Source organism: Macaca thibetana, chromosome 18, assembly GCF_024542745.1.
Source record: "Macaca thibetana thibetana isolate TM-01 chromosome 18, ASM2454274v1, whole genome shotgun sequence".
Taxonomy (NCBI): Eukaryota; Metazoa; Chordata; class Mammalia; order Primates; family Cercopithecidae; genus Macaca; species Macaca thibetana.
In genome coordinates, this window is record NC_065595.1 from 59306222 (window position 1) to 59321166 (window position 14945).

Below are 14945 nucleotides of genomic sequence, written 5' to 3' on the forward strand. Positions count from 1 at the left end.
GAGGCTGAGGCTGGGGAATCCTTAAACCCGGGAAGTGGAGGTTGCAGTGAGCCAAGATTGTGCTACTGCACTCTAGCCTGGGCAACAGAGCCAGACTCCATCACAATTGTTTGTTTTTTTTTTTAAGCGTGGAATAAGAAAATAAACGGAACTGATTTGTTTTGTAGGTACAGGCTTATCCTCAGGTATAAAGCAAAATAGCCATTTACCAGCAACATGATACACACATTCTAGGGAGAAGAGATAACTCACCTGAAGAGAAGAGACCACATTTGTATAAAAAGTGATGTAAAAATAAAAATGAGGCTGCTCAGGCCACTTAGCATAGAGACAAATAACCCTGGCTATGCTTCAACAGTCCCTGAGGATAACATTGTATTTCAATGTAGTACAACAGCAGAGCTTCATATTTATGACCCTGGGTCAGTTAATGTGCATTATTTAAAAGGCAGAGTATTAACTAATGAATTTTAGGAAGATTTTTCATTGAAATCTTTTTTGTTGTTTGTTTTAAGTTTTGAAGTTTCAGTTATCTGGAAAATAAAGTTACTTGGAACAACTTTACTATTCTTATGTTCCATGAAATATATTGAGTCTCTAACTTTCAAAGGTTTTTCAGAATACCAATTTGTTTTGTTCAGAGTGGCTATGAAGAATGTAAATATGTTAAATATTATTACTATTTACAACTAAATTAAATCATACAATTAAGAGTTAAATTTTTAAAAGATACCTTTTCAGATTATAGAATGCATTGCCTTGTTAAAAACTGTGTTTATTAATCTTCTGTACAATTTTTTGGTTGTACTGCCTGTATCTTCTCTGCCATACCACTACAAGAAGAAGCTGTTCCTGGTTTGTAATAAGTTATCACCTACATTATTATGTCATTTTTAAAGCTGATATACAAGCTCAGGTATTAAGGTTTCTGAAGATCTGTATGAGGAACAGGAGGAGGAGTTTCTTGAAACAAAAATTCCAGATTCATTCATTACTCCTTGAATGTCATGGATGTAATCCAAGGGTCTCAGAGGATTCTTAGAAGACAACAGAATAAGAAGATTTCAGAGCAGCTGAAATCTTTAACTCTCTTTCTTTGAAAATCTTCTGTCACAAGTCAGAAGGATAATGTCTCTTTTTACCCAATGAGAAAGCTGTTCTCACACGAGCATAATTAATCTTCTGACACCACGACAAAGAAATTCCTTAAAGGGATTTCTCTGATTTCCTCTCAAGACAGAAGATTGTCTTTATCCATCATCTGTTCTTCCTGATCCCTTCTTTCTGAATATCCACATCAGCAGAATTGTCCATCAGAGGAGACAGCAGGAGGGAACTCTCTGCATGACTGATAGGGCCCCAATGCTCTGCAGGCCTATTTAAGTGCAAGCATCTATTGTTGCAAACTTACTTTACAGCAGTTAAACAAATATAATAGTCACCAATTCAACCATTGTGTAGCTCAGACTTGACTAAAACTAGTAAGTGAAGTTTGCTAATGACAAGGCACTGATTTTGAAGCCAGAAAAAAACTCAGCAGATGAAATAGCCTGATGTCTATTTATAAAAAAGAAATTCTCAAAACTATGAAACAGTATATGTATATTAGAAAGTATTATAACCTATACTGTATGCAGATGGACATTGCCATTAAAAAGCAAGAAAAATCTAATACTTGTATAATATTGTGATTTTTAAAAATTCTGACACTCAATGCTTCTTACCTCCATTAAGGCTATCTACGTTGGGAGGAAGTGGGGAGTTGGGATGGCATATGTTACCATCCAAAAAAAAAAATTAGGTATGTCAAGGAAGAAAGTTTGCTTCTGACACTCCCTTAAAAATTTTTTTTCAGACTCATTCTAGTAAAGTTTTTTCAAAGAGAGATTTAGGTATGTCTGTGTGTTCTTACCTCCATCTGTGGAAGAAAACCAAAGGCTATTTGGGACTTCCTGTGAGTATCTGCCACTTCCGTGGGTGGGACTAATGTATCAGAGCAGTATAGGTCAGTTTCAAGTGGAGGAGCAAAACATGCAGGGCAAAGGTCCAATCCACAGAAAATGCAAGCTATGCTCCACATTCAAAGCAATCAACACGAAATGGAAACAGATCCAGAGATTTCTAAGTGGTGGTAAGAGCGCACCCAATATCAACAGCAGAGGTTACAGCATACTCGGTGTTCTTTACAGATGCTGCCAAGGGAGGCCACTTAAGGCCAGTTACCAGGATACACGGACACCATGCATTCTGTCTGTACCACAGTGACCCTGAATACTCAGTTCTGGATGCACCCTGTGAAAATATTTGTTTATCCTTCCCAATTCCCAAATAATGAGGCCAGCCCTCACGAGCCAGGGCTGCAGCTCATCAGTGCTGCCCTTGGCATGATTAGGACAGACTGCCACTGCCTGGCCCCACTCTGGGGCTTCTTCTCCAGCTGACCTGCCTGCCCAGCCAACAGAGCAACTGACAGCTGACCCACAGCCAGGACCCACATGTTCTATAAGAACTGGCTTAATTATGGTTTTTCTTCAATTACAAAGTTAAATTCAGGATTGATGACCCCTTTGAAGACCTAGGGAAAAAGAGTTAAACCCAAGATAAAGACCTAAGGAAAAACAACAACAACAACAACAACAAAAAACCATTGTGGGTAAAGAGGAGTGCCAAGAAATTTGAATGTAGGATATACCCCAGAATTTGAATACGGAGAATCTGGAAATCAAGAAAGAGTGAGCTGGTAGTGAAAGTAACACAGGAAAGGAGGCTAGATGGGAAATGCATGCAGCAGCCCAGAGGGAACTCCAAAGGACCAGAAATTAACAGGATTGTGAGGGTTGTTTTGGAGAAGGGGGACCAAACCTCATTGTTTTTGTTCACCTATTTTGCATCATAAGGCATCTTGTCAAGGAGACCAATAAACATTTACTAATGGTTAGAATGAAACTTGAGCAATAGGCTATTAATGCTGTTCAAAGCCAGGTGTGTAAGACCCAGGAAAATGTCAGGAAGGTCTTCATTGGACACTCTGGGTGGAAAAGCAATCAAGTCCTTGAGATTAAGTCCAAGTTCAAAGGAAGTATCTTTTTGCCCACAACTATCCTTGGAGTTAAGTCATTTGTGAGGGGAAAAAAAAAAAAATACCACTGCTCACAAAAAAACTCAGGGAAAAGCAAACATTTCATTATTATGCCCTTCAGAGATATCTTTGTAAGACAAGGGTCAATGGTAATATGGCCCACTACATTTTTTTTTTTTTTTTTTTTTTAAGACAGAGTCTCAACTCTGTCACTCAGGCTGGAGTGCAGTGGCCTGATCTCCGCTCATTGCAACCTCCACCTCCCAGGCTCAAGCCATTCTCGTGCCTCAGCCTCCCAAGTGACTGGGATTACAGGCACGCACCACCATGCCCAGCTAATTTTTGTATTTTCAGTAGAGATGGGGGTGTCACCATATTGGCCAGGCTGGTCTCAAACTCCCGGCCTCAAGCAATCTGCCCGCCTCAGCCGCTCAAAGTGCTGGGATTACAAGGCGTGAGCCACCGAGCCTGGCCTCCATTACAATATTTTAAGACTAATTGTGCTTACAGCAATGACTCTGGATTAAGGCATATGCTGACTGGATCCCAGCTCCCCCACATTTCAAGGGTGTGTGTGATTCAGTCTCTCTTTGCCTCAGTTAACTCATCGGTAAAGTGGGGATAATAATAATGGTGCCTACCATTCACAAGGTGCTTTTAACAATTAAATACAAATTCTGACATCTGGCAAACAGTACATAATAAGTGATTATTATACATTTCCTGTTGTCCTCTTTCCCCCTCATTCATACAACCCTCTAAGTGGACACGTCCAGTTCTATTTCTGGGAGTTCATCTTGAGACACATACACACACACGCACACATACACACATATGCACATACACACACACACACATGCACATATCAGATGCATAAGCATTCAGTGCTGAGAAAGGAGCAGGCCCAACAGATTGAGCCAAATAAACACTCCTGAGCAAGTGAGAGAATAGAATGAAGAAGTTAAGCAGAACAAGCAAAGAAGATCAGGGCAGGCCAGGGTGACATGAGGGCTGGACCCAATTTCTCAGGACTCCATTTGAACTACTGCAGACTGTGCCTCATTCTGCTTCATACAGTTCAGCTGGACCACCCAGTTTCCTGGTTGTCTTGGCACTGTTTTCAGGTTGGGGTCTTACTGCGATAGACAAAGCATATCCTGTACTCACTTTTATTTCACTCAATTCAATGCACTGGGACAGATGCTGAGGATACACACATGAACAAGACTACACCATCCGGAAGTTCACAGCTCAGACAATTCCACCCAGTGTGATTAGGGCTCTCACAGAGGAGCACACACGGTGCTTAAACATCCTGGGGAGAGGGGGAATGGCACTGAATCAGGACTTCAAAGATGACCAGGAGTTCATATGACAGAGAAAGGGTGAAGTTGAAGACATTCCTCATAAAGAAACAGGCAGACGTAGGTGTTGCTTTGTGTGGGTCCTGAAGTTAGGCTAGAGAGTGGAGCTAGGTTAAGAAAGGTTGGGGTTGGCCGGGCGCGGTTGCTCACGCTTGTAATTCCAGCACTTTGGGAGGCCGAGGCGGGCGGATCACAAGTTCAGGAGATCGAGACCATCCTGGCTAACACGGTGAAATCCCGTCTCTACTAAAACACAAAATAATTAGCCGGGCGAGGTGGCGGGCGCCTGTAGTCCCAGCTACTCCAGAGGCTGAGGCAGGAGAATGGCGGGAACCCGGGAGGCGGAGCTTGCAGTGAGCCGAGATCGCGCCACTGCACTCCAGCCTGGGCGACAGAGAGAGACTCCGCCTTAAAAAAAAAGAAAAAAGAAAAAAAGAAAGAAAGGTTGGGATTGGCTGGGCGCCGTGGCTCACGCCTGTAATCCCAGCACTTTGGGAGGCTGAGACGGGCGGATCACGAGGTCAGGAGATGAAGACCATTCTGGCTAACACGGTGAAACCCCATCTCTACTAAAAATACAAAAAAAAATAATAATAATAATTAGCCGGGCGAGGTGGCGGCGCCAGTATTCCCAGCTACTCAGGAGGCTGAGGCAGGAGAATGGCGGGAACCCGGGAGGCGGAGCTTGCAGTGAGCCGAGATCGCGCCACTGCACTCCAGCCTGGGCGACAGAGAGAGACTCCGCCTCAAAAAAAAAGAAAAAAGAAAAAAAGAAAGAAAGGTTGGGATTGGCTGGGCGCCGTGGCTCACGCCTGTAATCCCAGCACTTTGGGAGGCTGAGACGGGCGGATCACGAGGTCAGGAGATGAAGACCATTCTGGCTAACACGGTGAAACCCCGTCTCTACTAAAAATACAAAAAAAATAATAATAATAATTAGCCGGGCGAGGTGGCGGCGCCAGTATTCCCAGCTACTCAGGAGGCTGAGGCAGGAGAATGGCGGGAACCCGGGAGGCGGAGCTTGCAGTGAGCCGAGATCGACTGCGCTCCAGAGCCAGTCTCCGTCCCCACCCCACCTCCCCCACCCCCGCCAAAAAAAAATAATAATAATAATAAATAAATAAAAAGAAAGGTTGGGGCTTTCTTCCTCTTTTTAAAAAACAAAAAACAGATAAATGGGAGTCCTTGAAGACTGTACTCAAAAGAAAGGTGTGATCAAATGTGCTTTTCAAAAAGATTATTCACTGGAGATAATTCAAAAAGATAATTCAAAGATAAAAATGGAAGGCACCCGAAAGTGGGAACAGGAAGAGGAACAGTCCAAAAGTAGGGAGCCCGGTAGGGAGATGACTACAATGGTCTAGACGAGAGATGAGGGGGGACTGGCAAGGACAGTGGAGCTGAGATGTCATTTATTTAAGGCAGGGGTTAGTGACCTAACAGGTCTGGGACATGAGGAAGGGAGGGAAGCCTAGGATAACTGGGAAGTTTCTAGTTTGAGGACTTCAGCAAATGTCATCCCATTAATTTGGATGGGAGTGTTGCCCTTTTTATGTGTGTGAGTGGAATATGCATCATGACATGCCTGAGGGCCTTTTTGTTTACCTTGTGTTATTAACATCTGGACTCCCCAGGAGGGAATTCAAGAACAGACTGGAACCTTAGGAAAATAACATTTTAAAATTTGTAATAAGCTGTCCTTTTACTTCTTCTTTTCCAAAGGAATCCTATGACACACACTATTGATTGTAATTTTTAACAGCTGCCCCAGAAATTCAAGGTTTCATGGTTTATTTCATAAACGGAATGTCTCAATGGATTTTGTGGCTAGACCAATCTTTAAGCCTGAGACAGCCAGGTGAAAAAACCAACAACAACAAAAGAAGAGCAGATATCTACCAAAAGGCTTCATGTGCCAAATGGGAAATGAGAGCAAGTTTAGGGAAAAAGGAGGAAGGAACAACAGGCTGGTTAATACTTCTATTTAACTGCTCGGGAAGTTTCTAAATGGGAAAAACTTGTTTAATGATGGGTTTAATAGACAGAGGTCCAGGTCAGAGAACTTGCCAGAAGACAGCAGCAGTCTTATTCTCATGTTATTGTTTTACATGTATCTATTATATCAGGTTAAAAATGATTTGTATTAACAATGAACTAAAGTATTACAAATGTAAACAGAACTAATATGATGCTTTAGTGAAAAGCAACTTGGTTTATTCACTAAACAACACGATTATCCAACAGGGTCACTTTTATAAAAAGAATATAAAATTACTGCTGAGAGTCAGGGAGGACTGTAGAGAGGATGCCTGGGGCCCCAGCGACCGGCTATCGGTGTCTGCAGGAATGTTGGGGAGCAAAAGACAGAAAAAGCCTGGGTCCCTGACACCATCTTGGGCCTAGAGTGCCTCCCTTGGGACTTCCTAAAAGAGAGAAATAAATTCTATTTTATTTAATCTACTATTTCTTAGCTCTTTGTCACTTATTGCCAAACCTAATCCTAACAAAATCTATTCCTTTTAACAATTTTTCTATATGAACTTTTTTTTGTTTTTGCATATGTGTGTGTAATTTCTTGCAAAAATGTGAGTATCATACACACTGTTCTTTTTTCATGTATCAATTTATGATATTTTCATATGCTAAAAACAACTATGAAAGAACCTTTGAAGACTTTGTTTGAATCCTACAATATAAAAGTACCATAACTTATTAACCAATTCCCTGCTTGGGGACATTTAGTAAGTAGTTTTATTTAGACTTTCCTAATTTATTATATATATTATGTCAAGTTTAGACACAATTTTAGTTTTTGAGCTTCCTAATGACACCAAAGTCTCTTTGGTAGAAAAATCCCAAGTCTTATCTATTTCTGTGCAATTAGGCTAGGGAATTTGTCATAGAGATTATAAAGTGTTTTTGTGGATGTGAACCCTGTAGTCTGGGACATGGGAATTTTTTTTTTTTTTTTTTTTGAGACAAGGTCTTACTCTGTCACCCAGGCTGGAGGGCAGTGGCATAATTCACGGCTCACTGCAGCCTCAACCTCTAGACTCAAGTGATCCCCCCACCTCAGCTCTCTGAGTAGCTGGGACTATAGGCATGTACTACCTCACCCAGCTAATTTTTACTTTTGTAGAGACGGGGTCTCCCTCTGTTGCCCAGGTTTGTCTCAAACTCCTGGGTCCAAGTGATACTCTTGCCTCAGCCTCCCAAAGTGCTGGGATTACATATGTGAGCTATTGCACCAGGCCCTAATTTATTATAATTTACTAGATGACATAAAAAATTATATAGCTGTACTTTCACAACAAGTCAGCATGACCATATTCTCTGCCATATAGTGTTGAGCAGTGTGGCCATTATTTCATTCAGTTCAATTTCTGTTGGATTCAAGCATAGAAGAGATGTACAAGGAAAAATGTAGCAGATATTTGGTTATTTGTCTCCCAAAGGTGGAGAAGAATTGTAGATAATGCTGCTAATCTGGATCAACTTATTATAACTAACATTTTACCTAAAAGCTTCAGACTAGAAGGTTCACATCCACAAAAACACTCTCTTTATAATCTCTAAGACAGGCCGGGCACGGTGGCTCAAGCCTGTAATCCCAGCACTTTGGGAGGCCGAGACGGGTGGATCACGAGGTCAGGAGATCGAGACCATCCTGGCTAACACGGTGAAACCCCGTCTCTACTAAGAAATACAAAAAACTAGCCGGGCGAGGTGGCGGGCGCCTGTAGTCCCAGCTACTTGGGAGGCTGAGGCCGGAGAATGGCGTGAACCCGGGAGGCGGAGCTTGCAGTGAGCTGAGATCCGGCCACTGCACTCCAGCCTGGGCTACAGAGTGAGACTCCGTCTCAAAAAAAAAAAAAAAAAAAAAAAAAAAAAAATCTCTAAGACAAATTCCCTAGCCTAATTGGACAGAAATAGATAAGACTTGGGATTTATCTACCAAAGAGACTTTGGTGTCATTAGGAAGTTCAAAAACTAAAATTATGTCCAAATTTGAAATAAAATAAGGAAAAGATCAATAAAACAGACTTCTACCAGTAGTTTTATTTAAAACCTTTCTCAAATTCCAGCGTCTTGAGAGTAATGAAACGCAATCCTGGGTATTAAATTACCAGAATCTACACCCATGCCATACAGAACTGCTTCTGAGGACTGTGACTCCGGGACCAGCACGAGTCCTCATATGCAGCAATTAACTTATGATAAATATGGTTTCCTTTCAGAGCAGAAAAGTAGAGTAATTCTCCTTAGAAGCATTTTTTTTTTTTTTTTTTGAGACGGAGTCTCGCTCTGTCACCCAGGCTGGAGTGCAGTGGCATAATCTCGGCTCACTGCAAGTTCTGCCTCCCGGGTTCAAGTTGTTCTCCTGCCTCAGCCTCCCCAGCAGCTAGGACTACAGGTGCCCGCCACTACGCCCGGCTAATTTGTTGTATTTTTAGTAGAGATGGGGTTTCACCACGTTAGCCAGGATGGCCTCGATCTCCTGACCTTGTGATCCACCTGCCTAGACCTCCCAAAGTGCTGGGATTACAGTCATGAGCCACCATGCCCAGCCAGAAGCCTTTTTTAATGATAAAGATAAAAACAAAAGTTTTCTGGTTGATTTTGAGAAAGACAAAAATTTCCAGTTACCTAGAATTTCTAGTTATCTGTTATTTTCTCATATAAAACTGCCTTTCACATTTAATCACGATTTATCTATTCCCCAAGAGCCAAATTATACCATAGAAATAGGGGGTACATCTGCACCCAAACTCCCACAAACTAAGCTCTTGAACACAGCTTTTATTCTTATCTGTGATAATAGGATAATAACATACTGCTTCAGTTAGATTCGGTAAACGTGAATTGGCCATCTACGTGCTGAGCATATTTTATTAAATATTATTAGTTAAGAACCATAAGTACATGCCCAAATTTTCCAACAATTCAAATATAGTAACAACTTCTCTGTCTGGGAGTCACTGACCTGGAATTCCCAGTGACTGGAAACAGTATCTAAAAGTAATCAAATACCCAAAAGGTCGTTTTCCATCCCTCATCCCCCTCCCATCCTTCTCCCTTCTGAATCTCCAATGTCTATTATACCACTCTGTATGCCTCTGTGTATCCATAGGTTAGCTTCCACTTATAAGTGAGTACATGCTGTATTTGGTTTTTGATTCCTGAATTACTTCTGTACCTCTAAAAGTTTGACAGATGTTGCTAAATTACTGTCCACGGAAATTATGTTAATTTATAATCCTACCAACAATGTGTGAGAGCACCTCTTCACCATACCTTCACCCATGGAATGTTATGCTACCTTTCAGAACTTTGATTAAAAAAAAATTTTTTTTTTTTTTAGAGATGGAGTCTTGCTATGATGCCCAGGCTGGAGTACAGTGGCTACGTATAGGTGCTATCATAGTGCACAAGAGCCTTGAACTCTGGCCTCTCAAAAGATCCTCCCACCTCAGCCTCTGGAGTAGCCACAGGGTACTGTGCCCATCTTAGAACTTTGACTATTTAATTGAAGAAAACCAGTAGCTCACTGCAGTTTTAATTTGTATTCCTCTTATTTTGAGTGAGGCTAAGCATGTTTTCAAGTTTAGGAGCCATTTGTAGCTTTTCTACGAAAAGTCTGTTCATATTTTTTATCCATTTTTCCATTTTTTGTTGGTTGATAAAGAAGGACTCTTCACAAAGTCAGGAAATTAGCCCTTGTAATATCACTTACAAATATTTTTCCAGTTACTCTTTTGTCTTCTGACTTTAGCTTATATTATACAATTTTTCTTTTTTATTTTTGAGACAGCGTCTCGCTCTGTCACCCAGGCTGGAGTACAGGACGCAATCTCTGCTCGCTGCAACCTCCTCAACCCTGGGCTCAAGCAATCCTCCCACCTCAGCCTCCCAAGTGGCTGGGACCACAGGCACACACCACCACATCTCGCTATTTTAAAAAATATTTTTGGTACAGGTGGGGGTCTTGCCTTGTTGCCCAGGCTGGTCTTGAACCCCTCAGCTCAAGCAATCTGCCCGACTTGGCCTCCCAAAGTGCTGAGATTACAGGCATGAGCCACTGTGCCCAGCCAATACAATTTTTATTTCTAATATTGAACTCACCAATCTTTTATTTGCAAACTTAAGAAGTCCTTCCTAAGATTAAGAAAAAAAAATCTCATATTTACTACCATAAGTTGTACACTTATTCAATTAATTTTTCATTTATTTTGGTGTAAGATGTGGCTTATGGGTCTAATTTTACTTTTTTCCAGATTGCAACCAATTAACTTAAGTCTATTTACTAAACAATGTATCTTTCCCCCTCAGTCTGAAAGGTCTTCTCTATTATATCCTAAATTCTAGTATGTATTTGAGTCTATTATAATTCATTTACTGTTATATTTATCATAGCTTTAGATATGTTTTAACATCTGATAGGGATTAGTCTCTATACACTACCAAAGTTCTTATTCAGAATTTTTCTAGAATTTTTTGCTTAATTTTATATATGAACTTTAGAATCAGTTTTTCTGGTTCATTTTATTTTTATTGATATTTCATTGTATTTATATAACAATTTAGGAAAATTTTATGTATTTTACCTTTTAGGAGCTCCTTATCCAAGAACACAGATTAGCCTTCTTTCGTCATCCTAAGTAGCATTTTAAAGTTTTATTTACCTAGATCAAGGCTCCTCAACCTCACCACTACTGAAATTAGACAATAAAAAATGTCTCTAGGTATTGCTAGATGTCCTCTGGGTGGCAAAGTCATCCCCAGTTGAGAATCACTAATCTAGAATAAACATATTTCTGTTTAAATTTAATACCACGTTTTTTTTTTCCCCCTTTTATTGTTTATCTAAATGATTTATTTTCCTCTAGGTTGTCTTCTAGTTAGTTGTTTACACATACGCACTACTTACTTTCACATTTAAATTATACATCCAGTCACCTTCTGTATTATCTATTTATAATAGCTTATCAAAAGTTGATTTCCATGAGTTTCTGAGGTAATCACATCTGCAAATAATTTCACCTCCTCCTTATTCTAATTTTTTTTGAACTTTATTGTCAATAGCCCACAATGATGATAAATCAAGTTGCTAATACTGAACATCCTTATGTGGAATGTTCCTAGTATTTACCCATTAAGCATGACGCTGGTTTGGGGTTGGATATATTGTGTATCATGCAAAAGAAACATCCATCTAGGCCAGGCACGATGGCTAACACCTATACTCCCAGCACTTTGGGAGGCCGAGGCGGGTAGATCACAAGGTCAGAAGATCGAGACCATCCTGGCTAACACAGTGAAACCCCGTCTCTACTAAAAATACAAAAAAATTAGCCGAACGTGGTGGCGGCGCCTGTAGTCCCAGCTACTCGGGAGGCTGAGGCAGGAGAATGGCAGGAACCCAGGAGGCGGAGCTTGCAGTGAGCCGAGATCGCGCGGCTGCACTCTAGCCTGGGCGACAGAGCCAGACTGTCTCAAAAAAAATAAATAAATAAATAAAAAGGAAACATCCATCTTTTGTTACATTTTTAGGAAATTTTAACCAAGAAGAGATGTTGAATTTATAAAGTGCCTTTCTGACATCTATGGAGGTAACGATATGCTTTTTCCATTAATGCAAAAAATTATTTGAACAATTCTAGAACTGCTAGCAGAAGCCCTACTTGGTAATGGCATACCATTTTTTGGGTTTTTTTTTTGAGACAGAGTCTCACTGTGTCGTCCAGGCTGGAGTGCAACGGTGCGATCTCAACTCACTGCAACTTCCGCCTTCCGGGTTCAAGTGATTCTCCTGCCTCAGCCTCCCAAGTAGCTGGGATTACAGGTGCTTGCCCAGCTACTTGGGAGGCTGAGGCAGGAGAATCACTTGAACCCGGATTACAGCGCCCCCATGCCCAGCTAACTTTTTCGTATTTTTAGTAGAGACAGGGTTTCACCATGTTGGCTAGGCTGATCTTGAATTCCTGACCTGAGGTGATCCACCCACCTCAGTCTCCCAAAGTGCTGGGATTACAGGTGTGAGTCACCGTGCCTGGCCTATCGTTCACTTTTTTAAAAAATGGGAGATAGTATTTTCGATCTGTTGATGGAAGATTTCTTTAGTTTCCGATAAGATTTCTTAAGATTTTATTTTATTTTATTTCATTTCATTCTTTGAGACTTCTGTCGCCCAGGCTGGAGTACAGTGATGTGATCTCGGCTCACTGCAACCTCCACCTCCCAGGTTCAAGCAATTCTCCTGCCTCAGCCTCCTGAGTAGCTGGAATTACAGGCACATGCCACCATGTCTGGCTAATTTTTGTATTTTTAGTAGAGACGGAGTTTCACCATGTTGGCCAGGCTGGTCTTGAACTCCTGACCTCAAGTGATCCATCCACCTCAGCCTCCCAAGGTGCTGGGATTACAGGCGTGAGCCACCGCACCCGGCCAAGTTATATCTTTAAATATTATTTCTGATCTTTTTAAATCTTATTTAGGAGTAGTAGTTATACAAAGATCAGATTCATTTTCCATATGTATCATTTTTCCTCTAATTTTTAAGAACTCTTCATTGTCATTTCATTTTCTCTTTTCAATCCTCCTCCTGTCCCTTACTGTGTTTCAAAATGTTTCTCTTCCTTTGTGCTGCTTCTAAGAAGGCCTTTGTTGCTAAAATAGTTTTATTTTTATTTTTATTTTTTTGAGATGGAGTCTCGCTCTGTCACCCAGACTGAAGTGCAGTGGCATGATCTCGGTTCACTACAACCTCCGCCTTCTGGGTTCATGCCATTCTCCTGCCTCAGCCTCCTGAGTAGCTGGGACTACAAGCGCCCACCATCACGCCTGGCTAATTTTTCTGTATTTTTAGTAGAGACGGGGTTTCACTGTGTTAGCCAGGATGGTCTCGATCTCCTGACCTCGTGTCTGCCCATCTCGGCCTCCCAAAGTGCTGGGATTACAGGCGTGAGCCATCTCACCCGGCCCAATAGTTTTATTTTTCTAATCTGCTTTTTTATGGAGCTTTACTGTATTTCATCTTTCATTTGACTTGCTATATAGTCCCTGAGCTCTTGTATCTGCACTTTAGGCTCTTGGTTTTTTTTAGCAGTAATTACAATATTTTATACATACATGTTTATATATATATATATTAGTGTATGGCTTATTTGGTGACAATATCTATAGGCTCTTCTAAGGCAGCCTTTTTTCTTGTTAATGCATGTTAGTATTCTTCATTTACCAATTTTCTCCCTTTTTCTGGTCGTAACTTTGTACATATTCTGTGCAGTTTCCTTTTTGATTACTCATTCTTGAATGAGATAAGTTCTAGGACCAGCAATTTACAACAGATTCATGTAGAACTGAGACTAGGACCATATTTTGAGCTAGCAGAAATTCTCTCTTTGACACAAAGTTGTGTGTGTGAGTTAGCTTTAACTTCTTGATCAGAAGAGAAGTGGAAGTTAAAGTCCTATTAAAAAATTTGAGTCTCTTTCCTTTACCATGCCTTACCTACAGAATGTTTTATACAAATGTTATTTCTATGGGCATTCCTTATTTAGCTCCAACCACCTTGCTTTTTCTTTAGGCCAAACCAGCTCTAGGGAAGCTCTTGCATTAGTTTGCACACCTATTCTCCATGTTCATAACAAAAAATTATTGGTTTTGTCTCTAAGAGTGCTCCTTTTCCTTTGGTAACTGTTCTGCCAGCTTTGTCTCCGATCTTCAGCACAGGGCTCTCCCCTCTAAGCATCTACCCATGCCCTGGTTTACTTCCACTGTATTTGGCAGTGCCTGCTCATGCATTATAGTTTGGGTTTCAGATGTTTTAAAGTCTGAGTTGGAGTTTTAACATGTTTCTTTTTCCCAGTTGCCTTTGTAAGATCTCTGAGAAAAAGGGAAAAAATACTAACTTTTCTCTATAACTAAAATTGGAAATTCTATCCAGCTAATTACACAAACTCTAAAACTAAAATAATCAACTTTTGTTTATTAACTCTGAAAATACAATGTAAGAGTATAGGGCCTTCCGGCATAATTTCCTGACATTTATCAACATACTTGAAATGTAGATGGGAGAATAAATAATAGGAAAAGCCTTTTAATTTGGCATGATTGGGATCTACAGTTGGTTGGTTAATTGAAAGAAAGAGTTAAAAGTGGATGTGCAGGATTGGGCTTCGTCAACTTGGTTAACCTAGGAAATATGTTTCCCCTTCTCTGTATGATTTTAAATTAGAGTTTGTAGGTATGGAAGAGGTTGGTGTGAGATTTGGAAGTGGAAGTGAAGAAACAGCCATTACCCTTAAAATATTGCTTTAGTCAGAAACTGACAAATGGTCACTGGTGCCAGAGTGGATATCTGCTTGTTCTTGCTCTCCTCTCTTCCACATCTAGGTTTTCTTCCAGACTGTTGGCCAAGGGGGACTCCAGGCTCACCACCAGATACTGGCTGTGCATTCACAGAGGCAACCACACCGGGGCTAAGCAGCTCCCCATAGACC

The 14945-nt window shown here is 40.8% G+C and overlaps 2 protein-coding genes across 4 annotated transcripts in view; both read right to left on the reverse strand.

Moving 5' to 3' along the window:
* Positions 1–14945, reverse strand: part of SNRPD1 (small nuclear ribonucleoprotein D1 polypeptide) — a 340677-nt gene that overhangs the window by 297672 nt on the left and 28060 nt on the right. The window lies entirely within an intron of this gene.
* Positions 1–14945, reverse strand: part of GREB1L (GREB1 like retinoic acid receptor coactivator) — a 296873-nt gene that overhangs the window by 190836 nt on the left and 91092 nt on the right. Inside the window, exon 1 of one of the 3 annotated variants that reach the window (XM_050767625.1) lies at positions 4247–5451. The exons of the other annotated variants lie outside the window; for them this stretch is intronic. The gene's annotated coding sequence lies outside the window, so the exon portion shown is untranslated. Of the gene's footprint in view, positions 1–4246; positions 5452–14945 lie in introns of those variants that run through there. 3 annotated transcript variants of the gene reach the window in all.